The following is a 23956-nucleotide window of genomic DNA, read 5'->3' as shown; positions in this document are numbered from 1 at the left end:
AAGTGGCAAAAGAAAGAAAAAATTGTCATTACATTAATTAAACTCTAAATTGCCCCTACGTGTGATTGTGAGTGCAGCTGTTTGTCTCGGTGTGCCCTGCGATTAGCTGGCGAGCAGTTCCGGGTGTACCCCCCTCCTACCCGTTGGCAGCTGGGATAGGCTCCAGCGCTCCCCGTGACCCTCGTGAGGATAAGCGTAAAAAAATGGATGGATGAATTTACATAAAAATGAACTGTCGAGGCTTTAAGTGATAAGATGATATCAGTCAGGACCGTGATGCACTTCTGGGGTATGTCAACGCACTCAACATGCCCCCGTCCAAGCCCACCGGCAAGGGGTGTCCTAAACGAGGAATTTGTGCTCTCTGGGGTGAGCCAGTCGAGGTTTGCAAAGGAGGAGATTGAGGTAAGAACAGATTTTCTTTCTTTTATACACTTTTATTGTCTTAACAAGACTTTACATTACAATCATCTAAAAATAGAAAACACTTTTTACATTTCATTCATGATTTACATGAACATGAAAACTGTCTAGGCTTCAAAAGAATCAATAAGGCAATAAATATGGCACGAAAAAGGCTCAATTTTTTTCCACTCTGCAGGCTCAGGGAACCTGTCACGTATCCCAGCGACGGTCGCCGACGTTTTTCTCCTCTTTTACTCCTTCCTCTCCCATATCACCAGGCCGCTGCGCCGAGACCTTCAACGTGAAGCGCCGGTTCCCTCCTCCGGGTGAGCCATGGATGACTCTCCTTTGTGTCCGTAGTCTGGTCAGGGGATGTAGCTCAGTGGTAGAGCGCATGCTTCGCATATATGAAGTCCTGGGTTCAATCCCCAGTATCTCCATTCAGTCTTGTGAAATTTTTTTTAAGCATCACTATTTTTCTTCTTCTTTCCTTGCTTTTCTGAACTGTCTTCTCATGCACCATTCCTGGAGATACTGCAATACCAGGTTGATGCTTGAAGTGGCTGGAGCAATACCCAAATCCATCACCTGGTTCTTAAAAATCAAGAGAACATATGGTTCCCAGATAAGGAGCGCGTGAGATATTAACTACACTTGACCTTAGCCAAAAGGCCGAGAAGCGATGTCAACTTGCCGCCGGCATATACGACCCGATTGTCCAGCCGACAAGCCAAAGCTTTGGTGCCACACAAATTGACTCATAACAATCACTTGTGACTCACATATGACACGTCTTGCAAACATCAATCGATCAACGGTTTACAAGAAATGGCAACTGTGTCGTTTTCAACATATGAAGTGATGGATGGATTGGTACTTTGTCAAGACGAAACAAAAGTACTTATGGTTGCTTTCTCAGAGTTGTCATTGACATCATTAGTGGGGGTGCACTGTTCCTGGAGGTACTGCAATACCAGGCCGATCCGTGGAGTGGACGGAGCAAGCCCCTATTCCATCTCCCTGTTCCAAAAATCCATTTATTTTATGGTCCCCGGATATGGGACGTATCAGATATTAAACTGATAAGAACATGGTTTTTTGTTTTGTCCACTTTTATTGTCTAAACAAGACTTTACATTACAAACATTTAAAAAGAGAAAACACTTTTTACATTTCATTCATAATTTACATAAACATGAAAACTGTCCAGGCTTTATAAGAATAAACAAGACAGTAAATATGGTCCGAAAAAGCCTCAATTCTTTTCCACTGTGCAGACACGGAACGTTCCCTTACTAAGTGAAACTGATCCCACACTCCCAAACAGCCCGCTCAGGGAACCTGTCACGTATCCCAGTGACGGTCGCCGACGTTCTTGTCTTCTTTTACTCCTTCATCTCCCATAACGTCAGGCTGTCGCGCCGACACCTTCACCGTGAAGCTCCGGAGGGAGGCTGTTGGCACCAATGTAGGATTTAGAGAGCATGACGATGGAAACTAAAGCCGCTATAAATTTTTTTTTAGGTTTCACAGGACTCGATGGATTACAATTTTTTTGTCTTCTTCTTTTCCTTTCTGCTTGTCCCGTGAGGGGTCGCCACAGCGTGTCATCTTTTTCCATCTTAGCCTATCTCCTGCATCTTCCGATTTAACCCCAACTGCCCTCATGTCTTCCCTCACCACATCCATAAACCTTCTCTTTGGTCTTCCTCTCGCACTTTTGCCTGGCAGATCCATCTTCAATATTTGAAGTCCTCCACCCTCGCTATCTCTTCTCCCTGTAGCCTCACTCTTCCCCCTCCACTTTTCTCATTCACGCACATATATTCTGTTTTACTTCGGCTAATCTTCATTCCTCTCCTTTCCAGTGCATGTCTCCATCTTTCCAATTGTTCCTCTGCATGCTCCCTGCTTTCACTGCATATGACAATATCATCTGCGAACATCATGGTCCAAGGGGATTCCAGTCTAACCTCATCTGTCAGCCTATCCATTACCACTGCAAACAGGAAGGGGCTCAGAGCTGATCCCTGATGCAGTCCCACCTCCACCTTAAATTCCTCTGTCACACCTAAGCCACACCTCACCATTGTTCTGCTGCCATCATACATGTCCGGTACTATTTTAACATACTTCTCTGACACACCAGACTTACGCATGCAGTACCACAGTTCCTCTCTTGGTACTCTGTCATAGGCTTTCTCTAGATCCACAAAGACACAATGTAGCTCCTTCTGACCTCTGTACTTTTCCACGAGCATCCTCAAGGCAAATAATGCATCCGTGGTACTGTTTCTAGGCATGAAACCATACTGTTGCTCGCAGATACTTACTTCTGTCCTGAGTCTAGCCTCCACTACTCTTTCCCATAACTTCATTGTGTGGCTCATCAACTTTATTCCTCTATAGTTCCCACAGCTCTGAACATCCCCTTTGTTCTTAAAAATGGGAACTAGAACACTTTTCCTCCATTCTTCAGGCATCTTTTCGCCCGCTAGTATTCTGTTGAATAAGTTGGTCAAAAACTCCACAGCCATCTCTCCAAATTGCTTCCATACCTCCACCGGTATGTCATCAGGACCAACTGCCTTTCCATTTTTCATCCTTTGTCGTGCCTTTCAAACTTCCCCCTCGTAAATCATTGCTACATCCTGGTCCTTCACACTTGCCTCTTCAACTCTTCCTTCTCTCTCATTTTTTTCATTCATCAACTTCTCAAAGTATTCTTTCCATCTATTTAGCACACTACCGGCACCAGTCAACACATTTCCATCTCTATCCTTAATCACCCTAACCTGCTGCACATCCTTCCCATCTCTATCCCTCTGTCTGGCCAACCTGTTGAGATCCTTTTTTTCATTCTTTCGTGTCCAACCTGGTGTACATGTCTTCATATGCCTCTTGTTGAGCCTTTGCCACTTCTACCTTTGCCCTACGTCGCATCTCGATGTACTCCTTTCGCCTCTCCTCAGTCCTCTCAGTATCCCACTTCTTCTTCGCTAATCTCTTTCCTTGTATGACTCCCTGTATTTTGGGGTTCCACCACCAAGTCTCCTTCTCCCCTTCCCTACCAAAAGACACAACAAGTACTCTCCTGCCTGTCTCTCTGATTACCTTGGCTGTCGTTGTCCAGTCTTCCGGGAGCTTCTGTTGTCCATCGAGAGCCTGTCTTACCTCTTTCCGAAAGGCCGCACAACATTCTTCCTTTCTCAGCTTCCACCACATGGTTCTCTGCTCTACCTTTGTCTTCTTAATCTTCCTACCCACCACCAGAGTAATCCTACACACTACCATCCTATGCTGTCGAGCTACACTCTCCCCTACCACGACTTTACAGTCAGTAACCTCCTTCAGATTACATCATCTGCACAAAATATAATTCACCTGCGTGGTTCTACCTCCGCTCTTGTAGGTCACTATATGTTCCTCCCTCTTCTGGAAATAAGTGTTCACTACAGCCATCTCCATCCTTTTTGCAAAGTCCACCACCATCTGTCCCTCAAAGTTCCTTTCCTGGATGCCGTACTTAACCATCACCTCTTCATCGCCCCTGTTTCCTTTACCAATATGTCCATTACAATCTGCACCAATCACAACTCTCTCGCTGTCTGGGATGCTCAGAACTACTTCATCTAGTTCCTTCCAGAATTTCTCTTTCAACTCTTGGTCAATCCTACCTGTGGGGAATAGCCGCTAACCACATTATACAGAACACCCTCAATTTCAAATTTTAGTTTCATCACTCGATCTGATACTCTTTTCACCTCCAAGACATTCTTAGCCAGCTCTTCCTTCAAAATAACCCCTACTCCATTTTTCTTCCCATCTCCTCCGTCGTAGAATAATTTAAACCCTGCTCCTCAACTTCTAGCCTGACTACCTTTCCACCTGCTCTCTTGGATGCACAGAATATCAACCTTTCTTCTCATCATCATGTCAACCAACTCCTGAGCTTTTCCTGTCATAGTCCCAACATTCAAAGTCCCTACACTCAGTTGTGAGCTCTGTGCATTCCTATTTTTCTTCTGGCGACGGATCCGGTTTCCTCCTCTTCTTTGTCTTTGACCCACAGTAGTTGAATTTCCACCGACGCCCTGCAGGTTAGCAGTGCCGGGGGCGGGCGTTGTTAACCCGGGCCACGACCGATCCGGTATGGGATTCTTTAGATGAACGCTCATATTTGTTTGGCACAGTTTTTATGCCGGATGCCCTTCCTGACGCAACCCTCTGCATTTATCCGGGCTTGGGACCGGCCTACAGATTGCACTGGTTTGTGCCCCCCATAGGGCTGATAACACAGCATTTATGGCACCAAGGAAGTGTTACACAAAATGAATGGAAGTTAATGTTCAGCAAACATTTGTTTTATACAAATGAATTGATTCCTGTGAAGCATAAAAAAAAAATTAAAAGTTTCCATCTTCATGCTCACTAAATCTGACATTGGTGAGAAAAACCTCCCTCGAATCTCATTTTTTTCATTTTTCATTCATTTTTTCATGAACATAAATTATTTTGGGACAAGCAAACTTTCTCCCCAATTCACTCTGGTTTCCTCCCACATCCCAAAAACATGCAACGTTATTTGGATACACTAAATTCTCCTGAGGTGTGATTGTGGGGCGCCTGTTTGTCTTTATGTGCCCTCCAATTGGCTGGCAACCAGTTCAAGGATGTACCCCGCCTCGAGCCTGTTGAGAGCTGGGATAGGGTTCAGCACTCCCCGCGACCCTCGTGAGAATAAGCTGCTAAGAAAATAGATGGATGGATGCTTTTTCTGTTTTTTTTTCACACACTCCTCTAACTTATAAAACAGATAAACTAAAGATTGAAATGAACTTGCTGGGTGTCCTTGAAGAGGAAAAGGCACTTATGATGCTATCATCAAGTTTAAACTAGCAAGGTGGTGCTAATGGAAGCACCATCATGAAACATTTCTTTTGAAATGTCCTGTTTTCCAGAATCGGACTTTTAGCCCTTCCTGGACCCTGGGATGCCCCGCTTTGGCCGGCATGCAAGCTGCAGAGTTGAGATTGGTGATACATTGCATCTATTCTGGTACCCTTCTGTTGAATTAGTGACATGCAATTAATGAAAATACGCACACGCACACAAAAGGGCTCAGTAAAAAATGACTCTTGATCCACTGTGCTGACATTTCACAGCAAAGGCATTTTGCCATTGGCTGTCTCATCCCACCCTGATTTATTTCGCGAGAAGATTTCAAAATCCAATTCCTGCCTCACAGGTTCAGTGTTGAGAGTGCATTGAACAAACAACAGCAGAAATGGAAGTGGAAGGCTTCTTTCGAAACAAACTTAATTTACTTCATCCTTTGATATATTCATATTCTTAGATTGAAGGACACAAACTGATTTGCTGCTTAGAATCAAAGGAGCAGTACTTTGTTTTCATGGACGCACATAAAGTTTGCTCTCCACATTTTACCCACCAAAGAAACTCACATTTTTCCGACTGAAAGAGAAAGAAAGTAACTGCATTGACTCTGACAGGCCTTGAACTCACAACCTTTAAATTACTACACTTTTATTCTAAAAGTCCAATACGCTGTCTCTTGCACCAAAGAGCCACATTTATTTCTTTATTACATTTGACCGGCCTTTATTTTTCGAGATTCCATGATGATATATCCTGTGGTGACTCACGGATGACTGATATTATCATGTGGATTGCGACTCCAAGTTGAGTCTCATCATAATAATACCTATAACGTACATGCCCATTTTGATGAATTCAACATATTTTTTTATCAAATCTTTCAATGGAATGATAGAATGTACAGACATTCGATCGGTGGAGCTCTGGTGGGTGAATTCTGTAATTGCACAACTTGTGAAAGTATATTAGACTCTAATCTCTTGCCACCCCCATCTCCACACTCTGCCGCAGTGCTGGGATGCTACAGAGGACTAGATGGTCATTGTCGGCAGGGTTTGAACCTACACAGGGAGACTTCAGCGGTTTTCAAGTCCATCGCCTAAACCACTTGGCCACGACAACTTGCCTGGAAGACTTTGTGTATGCACTTTTTTTTTTTTTTTAACCTGATGGTGAGCTCCATGATTTGCCCCACAGCATGTTTTTTCCCCTCGTGGTAAAAACATGATGAGGATTCACCTGGTGCACAAACATACCACACCACACTAATTTTGACACAAAGAGCAAGAAAATATTTTCACTCCCGATGAAAAATTTGACCAGCTTTTTAACAAGCAAATCTGTTGGTTTCTTAATTGTAAGGTGGTAAGCACTTATTTGGTGAAGTCACCGGTCCAAGCGTTTTAAACCTACACAGAGTCCGGACTTTTCGTTTTTCTCCGAACTACCTTGCATCTGATGAATCCTGCATTTGGGTCCTACCTTCGTTCTGATGGGCCGTGACAGAAGGAGGGAGGCGGCTTCTTGATTTTTGAGGACAATTTAATTTTGGGAAAGGTCATACACAGGTGAGCAATCCAAAAAGGAAGAAGCACAAAAAATGCGTAGCAAAAAGGCAAAGTCCAAAAATCCAGAAACAAGGTCCGATAACTACGAGGCACAACTTGAAACATGACCAAGACTTGACAATGCAACACATAAGGCTTCCATGCCTGGCCTGATTAGCGCCAATGAGGCGCAGGTGAGGAGCTGCGACTGCGCACCCACGGCCTTGCCACGCCCCTGACAGCCACACCATTATGACCATAATCCAAAGGCATGTAATATCTCTTTTGTTCCAAAAATAAGAAATGAATTAGATGAGAAATGAATCACGTTAAGTTATGACTGACACGCTCACAGATGTATTCATTTAGAAGTATATCAAGTACAATTGTAATGATATCCAACTGCCTACAGTATATATACAATATTTTGGTTTTGTCATCATCTCTGGGATTGTGGAAACAATACTGAAATGCTCCCATTTTACCAGAAATACTTCTTGAAAGTCAAAAACTTCATTTTGGTTTGTTCCGTTCGGGGTCGCCACAGCGTGTGATCTCAGACGAACGCTCATATTTGTTTGGCACAGTTTTTACACCAGATGCCCTTCCTGACACAACCGCTCTTGGGGAGTGGAGTGGAGGCAACAGTGAGAAACAAACTCACAACCCCTGGTTTACCAAACCAATGATCAATGGGGCCCCGTTAAATATTGTGTCAGAAGTGGGTTTCGAACCCACGCCTCTATTCAGAGGCCAGAATACCCATTAACCGGAAGGAGTTCAGTCCTTAAGTGTGTGTAAAGGGTGTAAAATTTTGTACACAAAGCTCCCGCTATTTGTTTATTACTGACTGTGTTCCAACTGTAAATAAACCCGAATCTATGATCCCAAATCACTAAAATATCATTTCAGACACATCTGACATTCCTCTTAAATAGCTTACAGATGACTTGATTTCACCAGCACAAAGTTGAATATTTCCTGGAACTTCCGTGAACAACCCAGACGAAGTGTAGCTCCTCCCCCTTCAACAGTCAAAATATGTCAGTAATATACAGTACTTCCTTGACACCAACAACTGCTTTTCTATTATGCAGGGCTTTGCCGTCATCTTCTGGTGCGACCCAACACCACTGAATCCGTGCAGTTTGCAGGGCTCTGCAAATAGTTTTTATCGAGTAACGGACCATCGGCAACTCGTTTTGCTGGGAGTTGAAATTCGAATTCCAGCTGAAAGGTCTTGCCACGTCAAAGAGTAATGACAAAACTAAAATGCCGGATATATACAATTTCATATGTATGTGTATATGTACAGTACAATTACAGTTGAAATTAATGAAAAACACAAACAGAATTAGATTTGAATGTTTTAATTCAGAAAAAAATTACCTAAATAACTGAATTTGAAATGTGAAAGGAAAAAAAAACATGTACAATAACTTTTTTCTCATAATTGAATAACTATGAATTCAAACCATTAATTTATCCTAATACACGACGATGCCTACTTTCACGGGCATGCGGCAAGGGGTGGGACCCAAACGTGATTTTCGAGGGTTGTTTAATTCTTTCAGAGGTCGCACACAGGTAAGCAGTACATAAAGGCAGAAGCCAAAAAAAAAAAAAAAAATGTGGCAAAAACTGTTCATCAAAAATCCAGAAATGAGGTCCAATAACTACAAGGCCAAACATACAACAAAACAAGATTTGACTAAAGTGGCACAGAAACGCTGGAACAAGAGAGATTCACTCACAAAACACAAAGCAATCATATGCCTGGCCTAATTAGCATCAATGAGGTGCAGGTGAGAGCTGCCCACAGGGCAGTGGCCTGGCCACGCCCCTGACGGCCTCCATTGAAATTCAAAGTTCCATCTGACTTGCAGCACGTTCATTGCAGCATTAAAAAAGTTATGAAAACGTGCCCTGAAGTAAAAATGTAATTGATAAATAAATACATCAAAAAATGAAGGAATAAAGAGTCTCGTAAACATTTGCCTCATCTTTGTACTTGAGCTTGTCTACTTATGATGAGTACAACAGGGTGGGTTGGTATCAAGAAGAGCTTTGAGCCAAAGGTCAAAGGTGAGACTTTTGTGGGTCAAATTCCTCTACTGTAGAACAATCGCTCACCCCAACATAACAAATTCAAACAATGTTGTGTGGAAGAGAAATTCATTCAGACTTTGGTCTGTGTTCAAATCAAAAAATAATAAAATATCCATCCATTTATCCATTTTTCAAGCCGCTTATCCTTAGCCGCTTAAATGACGGTCAATCTTATCTCGACAGCTGTGTGCCATTCCAAATGACGTCCAGTCAAGTGAAGTGACCACAGGTGGCCTCCATTCAAGTTGGAGGAGGACCTCAAGGACAGTGGAAATCTGATGCACCTGAGCTCAAGTTTGAGCGGCATTGAAAATGGTGGAAATACTCACTTACGCATTATGTTTGAATATTTACCTGATTTACAAATTGACATACATGTCTGAAAACATGACTGCCTTGATGAGATATTTTATGAAAAAAAAAGAAAAAACTGTCTTCAAAACAGCTTTTGATGATATCTTGCAGCAAAATGTGGAAAATGTGAAGGGGTGTGATATCTTTCTGGCGACACTATGAAAGTCTGAAGAGGTTCTACATGGACGTTCAATACAGTTTATGTGGAGCAAGCCATGGCATCATTTATGATTATTAAATTAGCTGCTCAACATCCTTGGGCTTGGCTCAAGCAAAGCATGAAAATACTATACTGAAAACAAGCAATGCTGACTCGTAACTACCGTGATGAATGCAAGCAAAGTGCGCACATAAACAGAAATTGGATATGCTTCGTGCCTTCACGAGAGCCGCACAAAAGGAGGCAAAGAGCTTCGGATTGGACACCCATTTTTTTTCAATCGATCCATTTTCTTAGCCGCTTATCCTCACGGGGGTCACACAGAGTGCTGGAGCTTATCCCGCCTGTCAACGGGCAGAAGGCAAGGTACAGCCTGAACTGGTTGTCAGCCAATCACAGGCCACATCAAGACACTCACAATCACACCGAGGGGCAATTTAGAGTGTCCAACTAATGTTGCATGTTTTTGGAATGTGGGAGGAAACCGGAGTGCCCGGAGAAAACCCACACAGGCATGGGGAGAAGATACGAAGTCCACGCAGGCAGGGCCAGGATTGAACCCAGGTCCTCAGAACTGTGAGGCAATGCTTCACCAGCCAAGCCACTGCGCCACCTAGACAGACCAGTTTATTTATATCATACAAATCCAGAAAAAGGAAAGAAAATTCCTTTGTTTTTTTTTGTTTTTCTTCACACTTTAAGAATCCAGTTTTACTGGATTCTTAAACAAGCAATGCATTGTGGGTTGATTCTTCAGCCTGAGTCTGAATCGGCGATAAATCGGTCACGGAGGGTGAGGACTGACTTCACTGAAGGATTTATAATACTTATCTTAAATAATAATTTCAATAAAAGAGAACTTTGACCAATGTCTGAAGTCCAGACTGTGTGCAGGTTTAAAGCACTGGACCGGTGACTTCATGAAGTAAGTGCCCCCCCCCCATTAAGAAGCCAACAGATTTGCTCGTTCAAAAGCTAGTTAAAATTTTAATTATGAGTGGAAATTTTTTATCCCTTTTCACATCGTAATTAGTGTGGTTTGGTATGAGCTTGTGCACCAGGTCAATAGTTCATCATCATCATTATGTTTTTACCTCGAGGGGAAAAACATGAACAAATCATGGAGACCACCATCAGGTAAAACAAAAACATACACAAAACCTTGTTGTGAGGTTGTTGTGACCGAGTGGTTAAGGTGATGGACTAGAAAACAATTGGGGTCTCCCTGCGCAGGTTCGAGTCCTGCTGACAATGAACATGCAGTCTTTTGGTCAGGGATTAGTTGAATTCATGAGGTCAGTGGTGGGTTCTGGGAGAGGATTCTATCATCACCCACTCCTATGCAGTATCACTCGTTAGAAAATTGGAAATATTAACATTACTCTGACTGTATAATTACATGACATACAGATGACAGAAATGACCAAATCCCAGGTAGCGGAGTTCTCGCATGAATTCATCCGCTCCCACTCGGCTCAGTTTTCTTCCTGGCTGCACTGGGCCAACAACTTCCTGGTTTACGGCACCAAATGGATCTGATTCGTTGAGTACATGACTCCAGACAATTTAGGGATTGCTTCAGTATTTTGGGGATATTTCAGTAGATTTGGGTGTTTGTTGGCTTTTAAGAAGTTAGTGTCAGGATAGCCGAACGGTCTAAGGCGCCAGACTCAAGGACTGAACTCCTTCCGGTTTTTGGGCTTTCTGGTCACTGAAGAGAGGCATGGGTTTGACTCCAACTTCTGACACAGAATTTAATTGGGCACCATAGCTCAGTGGAGAGAGCATTGGGTTGGTAGTTTCTCACTGTGGCCTCCACTCCCCAAGAGGGTTCTGTCAGGGAGGGCACCCGGTGTAAAAACTGTGCCAAACAATTAATCAGAGATGACATGTTGTGGCAACCCCTAACGGACAAGAGGAAAGAATGTTTTTTTACTTTTATTTCTGGTCCATATGGGAGCATTTCAGTACATTTTAGCATCTTTCACACCACCAAAGGGAATCTATTATTTGATTTAGCAGAAATAATGTAACATTAGGGAGGACCAGTACATTTGTAGCTTTGTTTAGGGAGTATTTTGGCATTGAATTAACCCTTTAACACCTGTGCCTCAAAATGTCAGCCTGTATTTGTGTGCAGTTATTTGTCAATGTACTGCATGAACAATTCCAGTTTAATTAAATTAGTAAAACACAAAAACAGAACTAGATTTGAGCGTTTTAGTTCAGAAAATATGAACCCGAATAACTGTGAATTTGAAATGTGAAAGGAATAAAACATGTGGGAAAAAAAGGCAAAGTCCAAAAATTCTGAAATGAAGTCCAATGCTTATGAGGCAAAATTTGGAACATGAACAAAACAAGACTTGACTAAAGTGGCACACGGACGCTTGTGTAATTACACACAATGATGAGTAGCGCTCCTCTGCAGAAGGAGCAAAGTGAAGAGAATTGAATTAACTACGCGATGTCTCACTCTTCCGGACACAAAGTGCGCTGAGGAGAGGACACCTGCAAAAATTACGAAATTATAAAGCGCTGTAATGATCCAAAATAAAAATGACACAAGACTGCTCCATTATGCACCATCCAAAGGACTCGCATATGTTGCCGTTTTTCTGTATTTTTTTTATTTTTAGCTCCTTGTTGTCTATTGTGTCGTCTGCCTTTAGGCTTTTTGATGTAGGTAACATAGATGTGTCATAAGTGTAAACAATTGTTTTTATTTTTGCACTACCCCATTAAAAATCTATTGTTTAGAACAATGCTCAATCCGTGGATGTACTGTATAGCAGCGAGGTGAGAATGAGGTAATCGGTAAACCCTTCTTCTTTTTCTCTCCAGAAATTTTACATATTTCACTACTACTCTCACCTTCCTCATGAAAACTTTGATCGAGCTTTGTCAAGGATTTAAAACAATCGCGTTTGTCAGGGGTGTGGTCATGCCACTCACCTGCACCTTGTTTCTTAATTACGTCTTGTATTTAAGATTAGTGTCATGAGTCTTTGGTGGCCAGTCCGTGTATGTGTCAGTTTACAAACTTGATAGATAGATAGATTGATAGATACGCCACAATCCTCATGAGGATAAGCGGCAAAAGAAAATAGATAGATACCCCACAACCCTCGTGAGAATAAGCGGCAAAGATAATGGATGGATGGATGGAAATTATGCCATGGCTTGCTCCACATAAACTGTATAGTACATCCACGTAGAACCTCTCAAGACTTTCATACAGTGTCACCAGAAAGATTTCACACTCCTTCACATTTTCCACATTTTGCTGCTAGATTTCATCAAAAGCTGTTTTGAAGATATTTTTCTTTAAAAAAAAAAAAGAAAAAAGAAATCTTCATAAAATATCAAATAAAGGCAATCGTGTTTTGGGACATTTGTGTCAATTTATAAATCAAGTAAATAATGCTAAATCAGTATTTTCATGCGTAAATCATTATTTCCACCATTTGCAATGCCACTCAAACTTGAGCTCAGGTGCATCTGATTTCCACTGATGATGCTTGAGGTCCTTCTCCAACTTGAATGGAGGCCACCTGTGGTCACTTCACTTGACTGGACGTCGTTTGGAATGGCACAAAGCTGTCGAGATGAGATGCGGCTAAGGATAAGCGGCTCAGAAAATGCATGGATGGATCTTCTTCAGTATCTGGCTGCGCTTTACTGTGAAACCACCTGATGACTCTGTCGGGGAAACAAATTCATGACTTCACTTGTTTCTTCAAGTGGTTGAGTGAATTCCCCTCATTCACTCTTGACATTATTTGCCTTTGGTGGACTGCTGTTTTTTTGAAGTGTTCAGTGAGGAAGCAGAATAGAAACAGGACTCCCAAAGTCAATTCAGTGTATTGCTACATATAAAGGGAGAGGTGCTGGAACACACTCATCTGGAAATACCTCCAGTTTTTGTCAAAAGCACTTGTCCTAACAGACAGACGGCCAGATGTCTTGGGACGTGTCAGGGGCGTGGCCAGGCCGCTGCCCTGTGCAGCAACTCCTCACCTGTAACTCATTGACACTAATTGAGCCTTGTGGTTTGCATTCTCAGTTGCAAGTACCTTGTTAGTGTATTTCCCTCATTACAGTGTTTGTGTCGCACTTCATTCCAGTTTTGTTTTGTTCGTGTTCCAAGTTTTGCCTCGTAATTATCGGACCTCGTGTCAGGATTTTTGGACTTTACCTTTTTGGACTGTTTGCCTGTGTATGACCTCGACCAGAATTAAACTCCCCTTAAAAATCACGCCCTTGCGTTTGGGTTCCTACCCCTTGCCGCACGCTCATGACAGTCGTATTAGGATTAGTTCAATAAATTTAAAATCTTTGAAAAAATTTGACCAGTAGAAATTGACCCAAACACCCAAATAATAACAATGAGCAAAATAAAATAACATGACAGATTATTTTTTTTTTTTTTTTACACATTTACAGATTTGGGTGTTTGTCGACTTTCAAGAAGTATTTCTGGTACATGTGGAAACATTTCAGTACATTTTATGGGTTATTTCACACCACAAAGGGGTAGCTTTAATTCGTATTAATATTTGCTTTAGCAGTAATAAAGTAACATTAGTCCCAGTCCCAGTCCATTTGTTTAACAGCTGAGCCTCAAAATGTCAGCCTGCATTTGTTTTATTTCAACTATAAAAACATTAAATTCAATTTTCAGTTATTTGTCAATTTACTGCATGTAGAATTCCAATTCAAATGAATGAAAAACAAAAACAGAATTCGATTTGACAGTTTTAGTTCTGAAAAAATGTTGAATTTCAGGGGTAGTTCAGTTCCACCCACATTTTGGACGTCGGCCAGTCACAGCTCGACGCTGAATGAGCATTTCTTCTTTGAACTTGTTTCCCATTGCTGTAGTAATTGTTTATTTTGAAAGTCTGGGTGTATTTTAGACAAAAATTAGGGGAAAATAGTGAAAAGTGTTGGAAGCCTTGTTTAAAAAAACTGCCTCAAGAAAGGAAGACAGCCACGGCATCCCACATTAAGTCATTCTTGCAGATTTTATTTCTTCATCTGCCAGCTAAATTTTGAATTCATTGATCACAAATGTATAAGAATGTGGGTGTGGATCACAAAGGTGTTTCTGAAGGTGTTGTGTACCGTCTAGCTTAGTACTTAAGACATAAAGACATGAAGTGCTGTCTTTTATCAATAATCAGTTTATCTTTACATATACATTTATGTTTTTTTTTCTCCCCATCATTTTGTCTTGTGACTCTCTACCTGAATCACAACACAAATAACATTTTCTTACAACCATGAACCTTTTCCTTGGGGCCCGGATGTTTTTATTTCACCACAAAATCACGAAACCTCTCAAGTATCTTTTTCACCGTTTGGGGTCCGGTTTGTTTATCTTATCCTTGTGTGCCCTTTTGTGGTGATAGCGTGTAAGTGTTTCATAAAACCATAGTTGAAAAAAAGGGCGTCAAAATCATCTAAAAAGAGATTTGAAAAAACATGGGAAGTCTCCCTAATTGGTTTGAGGCCGAAATTCTAGAGTCCAAGAGTGAAAGAGGATTCTTCAGAAAATTTGGCCTTCGAAGTCACTTTTACTTACATAAAAGTTGGTCAAAATATCAGGAAAACACCCACAAAATTATTGCAAAAAGAGAGGAAGTACACTTTTTTGCACTGAAGTAGAGACTTGAGGCCAAAATTGAAAAAGTGAAGGTGAACTGGCAGCTAATGTGTTGACGTCAGCGATGCAATCATAGCAAAAGTTCAAATCAAACTTAATTAGCTTCATCCTTTGAAATATTCATATTCTTGGATTGAACGACACGATTAATTTGCTGTTGAGCATCATAATATCAGTACTTTGTTTTCATGAACATGGATGCACACAAAGTTTGCTCTCCACATTTTACCGACCAAAGCAAACATACATTCTCTCTTGTGAAAGAATGACTCTGGTGGGACTCAAACCCACATCCTTTGAATTCCTACACATTTAATCGAGAAGTCCAACGCACTGTCCATTGTGCCACAGAGCCATCTGTTGACAGGTAATCTGTCCCTGTATGTAGGCACAGGTCAAGAAATGTCGGATTTACTGTTCGGTGTCTGATCTGAAAATATGCCACCAAGGAAGTGTGAGAGGTACTTTTACAACGTGCTAAAAATCATGTTGAATTCGTCAAAATGTGCATGTACGTTGTAAGTATTATTATGATGAGACTCCACTTGGAGTCGCAATCCTCTTGTTCCACATGATAACGTCAGTCATCTGTGAGTCACCACAGGAGATATCATTATGGAATCTGTTAAAGATGTTTTACATCCGGGCGTTTGTTGACACTGATTGGAACGTGGGGGGAATTCTCAGATTAGTCCAGATTATTAGTCTGCACATAACCTGCTCGAAGTACCCATGTGGTACAGAACCGGAATGCCGCTTGTGTTTAAGGCTGCGTGTAAATGTTGTGGTTGTCAGAAAGGCACTGGCCAAGAAATGTTGGCTTTACTGTTAAGTCTCTGATCCAAAAATATGCCACCAAGGAAGTGTGAAAGGTACTTCTACAACGTGCTAAGCATTTGTACAGGACTTATTTAGTCTTTCATCAGACAAAATACATCTTGAGCACATTAGATGGAGCGAATGAAGCGGCCCTTGAGCACATATGACAACTTTGAGTACCTCAGTTGAAACGATTGCCTTGAAATTGGGGAGCATGTCGACGAAAGCCAAGCAGACCCTCTCCGAGGTGTGGTGGATGCTGTACTTGAACCTGGGGACCAGGTTCTCCGACATGGGATGACTTTGCACGTTGTCCAAGACCATGGACAGATATTAAGGAGAACAACACTGTCATCAAAACCTGAGGTCTCGAGGGAGCCTTTTAGAAAGAATTATTGCTTGCAGATTATCTTTAGTAATACATGGTGAAAGCTGAATGATGCTCCCAAACAGTTTTAAGGTTCATGTTATGTTGCCGCCTATATTTAAAATACAGGATTTGCTTTTTGTGCACTGTATTGTCTTTGCTTTCATCTTGGATCAGACTGTGCCAAGGTGGAATTTTAACATTATACACCATCTGATCCTGCTCTTTCTACTTTGGCTGGCTTCAGACCAGACCTTTCCCACTCGATAAGAGAAAATCTCGTCCAGTTTAACCACTTTTTCCGAGAGTCATTGCATCTTAAAACAACAGCATTTCTTTCTCCATTAATGTCGAAAGTAAACACAATCAGCATGTCTAGCTCGTCTTTGCTCGACGTTGCTCAGACTGTGTTGCTAACTAAAGCACCGGTGGTGGACGTTGTCATTATAAAACACATTGATGGACTGCGTAAGTACTGTAACATTTGTAACATCCGCCTTGAGTGTATGCGCAGTTAAGAGGGAACATTGGCTGTTTTTTTTTTTTTTTTTTTTTGGGTAGGCCATCCCGCGATCGACCAAAAACACCTCAAGATCGATCACCCCTGCTTGAGCCTTTTATCATCAATATTCATTGTCCATGATTGATATGTTATGAATTGAAAAGACTCTAGACACAATAAATGGAATTTGACCAGGGAAAGAACAACTCCAGAGGGACTCGAACCCACAATGGATTACTACTCTATTAAGCTAGGAGTCCAATGCGCTGTCCATTGCACCACAGAGCCATGTGGTTCAGTGGATGCACAGTGGGAACTGAAGTTTTAAGTTTTTAAATGGATTTCAAGTCCATCGCCTTAACCACTCAGCCACGACAACATGTCTGTTCAATTTTGTGTATGCACTTTTTTTTTTAACCTGATGGTGGTCTCCATGATTTGCTCCGCGGCATCTTTTTCCCCTTGAGGTAAAAATATGACGACGACGATGTTGAACTATTGACCTGGTGCTCAAACATACCACACCACACTAATTTTGATACAAAGAGCAATAAAATATTTTCACTCCCAATGAAAAATTTAACCAGCTTTTTAACGAGCAAATCTGTTGGTTTCTTAATTGTCGGGGGGGGGGGGGGCACTTACTTCGTGAAGTCACTGGTCGAGCCCTTTAAACCTGCACACAGTCCGGACTCCAGACATTGGCCTGTGGTTTTGTTCTCTCTAGGAGTCAATTTTTCTTCTCATCATGTTGGTGTATGACATATACAATAAATATGGCTGAGCAAAGGTATGTGTGTGAGGAGGGAAAATGTTCATGTGGACGATGTGGCTCTTTGCCGTAAAACCGTCCAAAATGTGTCCCTTCATCTCTGACTGGTTGGCCACCCCCTGGTCTAAAATATGTAGACTTTGCCTTTTTCTGTAAGATCCTGTTCTTTCTTCATGTGCCAGGGGTTCGGCAAAGGCTCCTACAGGTGGCAGGACTTGGCTCTGATGTCGGTTCAGGAGGTAAGCTCACAGCTACAATGCTCAAAAGGGCAAATGAGAGCCCGCCTCACACCGAACGATGCGGCTCAAGGTCAGCTAATTATGATAAAGATTATGCGGTCTCAAAATGGCCTTTTTCATTGGCTGCTTGACCTACAATGTCACGACCACGTTGACCAGCCATTCAAATTGAGAAAAGGGGGGGCACACGTCGGCTATTGAGGGAGATTCTGTAATATTCCCAACCCGCAGCTGGGTTTGGTCAACTCGTGAAATGAGGAGCGGGCCTCCCGGTCAACGGCCACTCGCTCGGTGTGCCCTTCCGCAGCTTTGGTACCGATGACTCTGAGACAGCCTGCAAGAGAGAAACTTGTGTGATGTCACTTTGGCGGTGGGACATCTAATCATCTCCTTCAAAGACTTCTTGCCATTGTTTGTAAAACTGCAAGAAGACCCAAGCCAGCCGGTATTGGCGCCTTTTGGCATAAAACGTCTCGACCCACGTCGGCAATTCATGATTGTGACAGCATTTATACGGGCCCGTCCAAAAATATTGGAACGGCACGGCTTGTATACTGAAGACATTTGGGTTTCAGATTAAAAGATGAATATGACACTAATTATGAACGACAGCTTTTATTAGGCGTTCAACAACTCTGAACAGAGCAGCTTGCGTTTGAATGGCAGCCCTCAGACGGCGGCGTGTTCACGTCATCTTGTGCTCCTTCCAGGCGGCCGAGGCCTTCTTGGTGTTGCTCTTGTCTGACGCCAACCTGTGCGCCATCCACGCCAAGCGGGTCACCGTGTTGCCCCGCGACATCCAGCTGGCCCGACGTATCCGCGGGGGCCCAGACACTGTCTGAGCAAGATGGCCACTGCGCCGTTGGACACTTGTTTACATTTCGTCTTGTTGATGTTTCTGTGTTCTAATAGAGTTCTTGTTATGACTGGATCGTTGCTTGGCCCCGCCCACTATTTCTCCTGGCAGACGACGTGATAACTTAACTTTTCAGATGCAATGTTAAAGGGGACAATGTAAATTTGGGGAGAGCTATTGTGTGTATCGGCACAAAAACGTAGACGCACACTAGAGGACCCGCTGACCGACGATGACCTGGGCTCAACCTCTATACGTGTACGCAAATCAGTCGTGGTTCTCCAAAATGTGCAATTTTGAACCCAAAATAGGCTATTTACTGTAACTTCAATTTGAGAGGTCTTTACTCTATCTTCCAGTCAGTTTTAGAATATATTTTAAAGTTAGCACAACTGGTCCATAAATCACGAAATGGTTTCGGTCCTGAAAACATGAAAGAAAATGCAAATGGTATACAAACCCAGTGGGGCTCTGAGATTGACTGACTCAGGTCTAATAATGGAGTGCACAGTCCAAAGCAAACATGGTGAAGCAGCATTTAGCAAGTATGTTGCAATAATGAAAAAAAATTGAATATGTTGTGTACCACATGGAAAAAAATAGACTCATAAGAGGTCACGGGGAGGGCTGGAGCATATCCCAGCTGTCAATGGGCAGGAGGTGGGGGACACCGTGAACTGGTTGCCAGCCAGTCTCAGGGCACATGGAGACACAACAGTGACACTCAAAATCACAACTCGGTGTTCTTTGGGATGTGGGAGGAAAATGGAGTGCCCACAGAAAACCCACACAGATACGCGGAGAACATGCAAACTCCAAACAGGCGGGGCCAGGATCGAACCCGAGTGCTCATAAGCATGAGGCCAATGCTTCACCAGCTGATCCACCGTGCCGTACAGGTAGGTTGTCATCAACAAAAACTCACCATCGACATTAACGCACATGCATGAATAAACCCAGGCGCCAACATGAAATCCTCTCACAGCTGCCGAGGATCAAAATTTTGGGATATGTGCACGTTTATAAACATGAACATAACAGTGCAGCATGTCTCTGTGTTGTAATTGGTTAACGCGGTCGGCGGTTAACTGACAAGTGTGTTGGTCCAAAACCACCCAGGGATGTCTCCACAATGTGAATTTACCTGGCTTTTGTAGTACAGTATGTCAGTAGATGAAAAGTACAGCTCATCATGTCTCTGTGGCACAATTGGTCATCCCTGTTAACGGAGTGGTCTGTGGTTCGACCCCACCCAGGGATGTCTCCGCTATTTAACATTTCCCGGCTTTTGGAGGATGTGACTAGATCAAAAGCCCGGAAAAGTACTGCTGTGGGTTTTATTTAGAGTGAGGTCAACAATGATCTCGGGTCCCTAAATCGATCGCAATACAGCACAAGATGCGCAATTTCCCTGAGCCCATCGGCATACAGAGAACAATGCACATTCATACACTGCTTCACTGTAAAAAAAAAAAAAAAAAGCACAACAACAACAAGAAAGTGCAATAGTGAGGTCGTGTAATGTGAACCACGTTGCACCAAGGGAATACTTTTATTTGCTCATGACAGCTATTGGGAGCAGAGTCAACATTTGACCTGCAAATAGATAGTTAACGCATGTAATGTAATTTCAATAAGTTTTACATAATATCATGAACTTGAATGAAAAATAAGAAAAAATGGAAAAGGGAACCAATGACCTTATTGGGTGTTGTCAAATGAAAATACTCTGCAGAAATTTTCCTCTTTCTTGACTGCTCTATTTAATCTACAAACCGACACAAAGTGAAAATATGGATCAAAAAATTGCACACAACAACTGAATTCTCCTCCTTCTCCGGCACAAAAGCAGATGTGTCGCTTTTGAGGAACACATTTTGCCACATTTGCACAGGCTGTACCCTGCCTCCTGCTCATTGACAGCTAGGATAGACCCTCGTGAGGATAAGCGGCTCAAAAAATAGATAATAGGATTGGTTGTTCTCAAGTTTGAAGGAAGTGGGTTGGGACATTGCACGTTGCGGGTGATCAATTGAGAACAACTGGAGAACGCTTCATTGACTTCATGCCAAACATCGCCAAGTTTGTCATGCGCAATAGGCCTCACTAGGTGGCAGTATTGTATTGAGCTGAACATCCAACTGTTGGAAAAGGAACTCTTGTCAGTTCCAGTCGAACACCGAGATTCGATTTAAGGTTAAGATGTTTGTTGTCTCCCGATGTTCCACTGCTTTCTTGGTTTTAATTTACTACCTCAATTAAAACTCAAAATTAAAATAGAAAACATCATTTTTCATGTATTACGTTGAGGTTTGCCCGATGTGTGTGTGGTTGTTGTCGTGATCGTGATGACACCGTCGCTTGATTTAGCGTGACCGGGTGTGACTTGCGTGCTCGCGCCTGTGTCTCATACTTACCTGGCAGGGGAGATACCATGATCAAGAAGGTGGTTCTCCCAGGGTGAGGCTCAACCATTGCACTTGGGTTCTGTTGACCCCTGCGAATTCCCCAAATGTGGGAATCTCGACTGCATAATTTCTGGTAGTGGGGGACTGCGTTCGCGCTCTCCCCTGATCTCATGTCAATACCAATGTTAAGAAACTCGATGTATTTAACCAGGTGTTGGATATTTTATTTCTAAATCATCATAAACTTAAGTTAGTAATCTGACTCCAATTTGTGACCTTACCCAACTGCCACTCATCCAACAATATGCGCGCTCGTTCTGCAATAGAAAGGTATCAGGAAGCCGGCATTTTCACACACGAGTGGATTTATTCCTTCAACACACACCTGGGTCTCGGGTCCCTCTCATTACAACCCTGTACGTCTCTGTTCCCTCAGCCGACGTACTCTAAATCCGAGTTTCCCAGAACAATTTTAAAGTACAATCTACTGATTCACTATTGGTTCTGTGTCTCCTGCGGGTATCCTTGGCGCTCTCTCATTGGTCTCCTTTGGTCCGCCGGATGTTGGCCCGACTCCTCCCCTGCAGACTTGCGTGCTGGCTCCTCCTGGTGGTGGTTCAGTTAGCACCGTCTGTTCTAAAACATTCCATTCTTGCACCACATACCCTGTTTCGTTCCACCAGTCACACGCTCAGCACTTTACAGTCTCACACTTTCATACACAGGATGTAGCAACATCTAATGAACTACTTTAAGCTCAAACTCTTATATTCCTTTACTGGCAACCGGCAGAAGGCAAAGTTAATCCTGGATTGGCTGCCACCCGCACTCACAATCACACCTTTTAGCAATGGAATTAATTTAGTATCCAATTAATCTCGCATATTATTGGTATGTGGGAGGAAACACGCAGGCACGGAGGGGGCTGGGAATGAACCTGAGAATTTTGAGGCCATCGCTGCATCACCGTGCCACCCCAAAGTGAACTGAAATTGCTATTCTTAATGATGATTTCAGTTAATAGAAGAAAAGAATATTCAAAGTTACTTGGGTGTGTGACAAAGTAATGCCCCCTAAACGTAATAACTAGTTGGGCCACCCTCGGGAGCAACAACTGAACTCATTTTCTATAACTGGAAATTAGTCTTTACGTGTCTCTGGAGATATTTTTCTTCTTTCTTGTAGAGTTGTCTGAATTCAACATGAACAGCTTTTTTAAGATCATGCCGATACATTTAATTGAAATCAAGACTGACTGATTAAACCACTCACAACATTATTTTTGTTTTTAAAGGTGTTCAGAAGTTACTGTAATTTGCTTGTGTGTTTTGGATCATTGTCCTGCTGCAGAACCCAAGTGGGCTTCAATTTGAGATCACAAACTGAAGGCTGAATATTCACCACCAGCCTTTTCTTGTAAAGAGCAGAATTCATGGTTCTGCGTTTAACAGTCATCCCTGAACTTCTCTCCTCCAAACTTCTCCAGCTTCGCGTCTCGCCTGCAATTTCCCAGTGGATCTACAACTTCCTCACCGGCAGGACACAGCAGGTGAGGCTGGAGGACACCAACTCATCCACGTGCACTATCTATTACTATCTAAGACTATTAACTGAGGAAAGGGAGGGTTGCAGTTCTTTTGAAGTTGTCTTGAGTTCCTTTGTGGCATCCTGGATCGCCATTGCTGTTTTTTTTGTTAATCTTTGTAGGCCGGCCACTTTTGGGAAGGTTTACCACTGTTCCATGATTTTTCCATTTGAGGATAGTTGCTCTTGCTTTGGTTAACTGGAATCCTAAAGATTTAGAAATGGCTTTTGAAACCCTTTCCAAACTTGTCGATATCAGTTCCTTTATTTACTTTACACACAGTTGTACTCCCTGACTACCTGAGCTGTATCACAGCAGGTGGATTTTAATAAGATGGAAAATTGTCTTGCAGATTTCCAGTCACCTTAAAACCCTTCACATTACTTCACTAATTTAACAAGTAAATGTTCTGGTTGTGTGGTAAATAAAAATGACATTTTGGTTGTATTGTCCTTTGGTTCTCTTTCAAAGCTACACCACCTGAGCTAAAAGATCTCGTGAAATTCTGGACTGGATGGGAGAATTTACCAGCGCGTCTGTCTGTGGAAATTGTGCAAAACAAGCATCCTGCAGCAGCCACCTGTTAGGAAACTTTGAGAATCCCATGTCACTACAAGGACTACAAGTCTTTTTAAAGATGATTTTGTATTTCCTCTTGCCAAACTGGCTTTGGTTTCCTGTGAATCAACCTACTTGTTGAAAACATGTTTATGCTTTTTTATTAGGCAATTGCAATGTTAACATTTTTTTATGAGAAAAAAGCTGCGTTACAATGAAACAGTTATGTGTTGTTGAGATTTAGAGAAATAAAAGTGTATGTTTCTCAGATCACAAGTTCTTCAGATATGGTTTAATGTTGAACTCATTTACACAAGACAAGTAACATGACAATGTTCAGAGGAGTTTTTGCCATTACACTGCACTGTTTCAGTTAATGGCAGTTCAAAATATGCCATTGAAATTTGTTTTTATGAAACATTTGATTGTTAGTGTGAACATAACTTTGTAGTGCATTTGAAAATATAATACAAAAGCCAAACTAACAATGTATTCTGATTCTTCTAATGTACGATGAATTGGAAGTTCTAAAAAATGGACAATTGTACCTTCCAGTAAGTGGTTCCTGCAGGAGCAACTTTTACAGAATATAAAACTGTTCACAAAACTGAACTGCAGCAATGTAAATTTCACAGCCAGAAACTGGGATGCGGCTCTCGGGTTGACTGCGTCGCTTAAAGCTGACATTTGCTCATCAGTCAGTTTCAA

At 42.2% G+C, this 23956-nt stretch overlaps 2 long non-coding RNA genes, 3 other non-coding genes and 2 pseudogenes across 7 annotated transcripts in view; 4 read left to right on the top strand and 3 right to left on the bottom strand.

The window, feature by feature from the left end:
• LOC133494396 (uncharacterized) overlaps positions 1–23956 on the top strand; it is a 322682-nt gene that overhangs the window by 99921 nt on the left and 198805 nt on the right. The window lies entirely within an intron of this gene.
• trnaa-cgc (transfer RNA alanine (anticodon CGC)) lies at positions 774–845 on the top strand. Its single transcript has one exon. It is a non-coding gene; the product is annotated as a tRNA-Ala (tRNA).
• On the bottom strand, positions 915–1089 carry LOC133494978 (U2 spliceosomal RNA; annotated as a pseudogene).
• On the bottom strand, positions 1346–1564 carry LOC133494975 (U2 spliceosomal RNA; annotated as a pseudogene).
• trnar-ucu (transfer RNA arginine (anticodon UCU)) lies at positions 15409–15497 on the bottom strand. The gene is given in 2 exon segments: positions 15409–15444; positions 15461–15497. It is a non-coding gene; the product is annotated as a tRNA-Arg (tRNA).
• Positions 17777–22589, top strand: LOC133494399 (uncharacterized). Its single transcript, XR_009793294.1, has 3 exons — positions 17777–17841; positions 18552–20893; positions 22456–22589. It is a non-coding gene; the product is annotated as an uncharacterized LOC133494399 (long non-coding RNA).
• Positions 21107–21270, top strand: LOC133494972 (U1 spliceosomal RNA). The gene has a single exon (XR_009793466.1). It is a non-coding gene; the product is annotated as a U1 spliceosomal RNA (small nuclear RNA).

Source organism: Syngnathoides biaculeatus, chromosome 21, assembly GCF_019802595.1.
Source record: "Syngnathoides biaculeatus isolate LvHL_M chromosome 21, ASM1980259v1, whole genome shotgun sequence".
NCBI classification, from domain to species: domain Eukaryota; kingdom Metazoa; phylum Chordata; class Actinopteri; order Syngnathiformes; family Syngnathidae; genus Syngnathoides; species Syngnathoides biaculeatus.
This window is presented reverse-complemented; position numbering and strand designations above follow the sequence as displayed.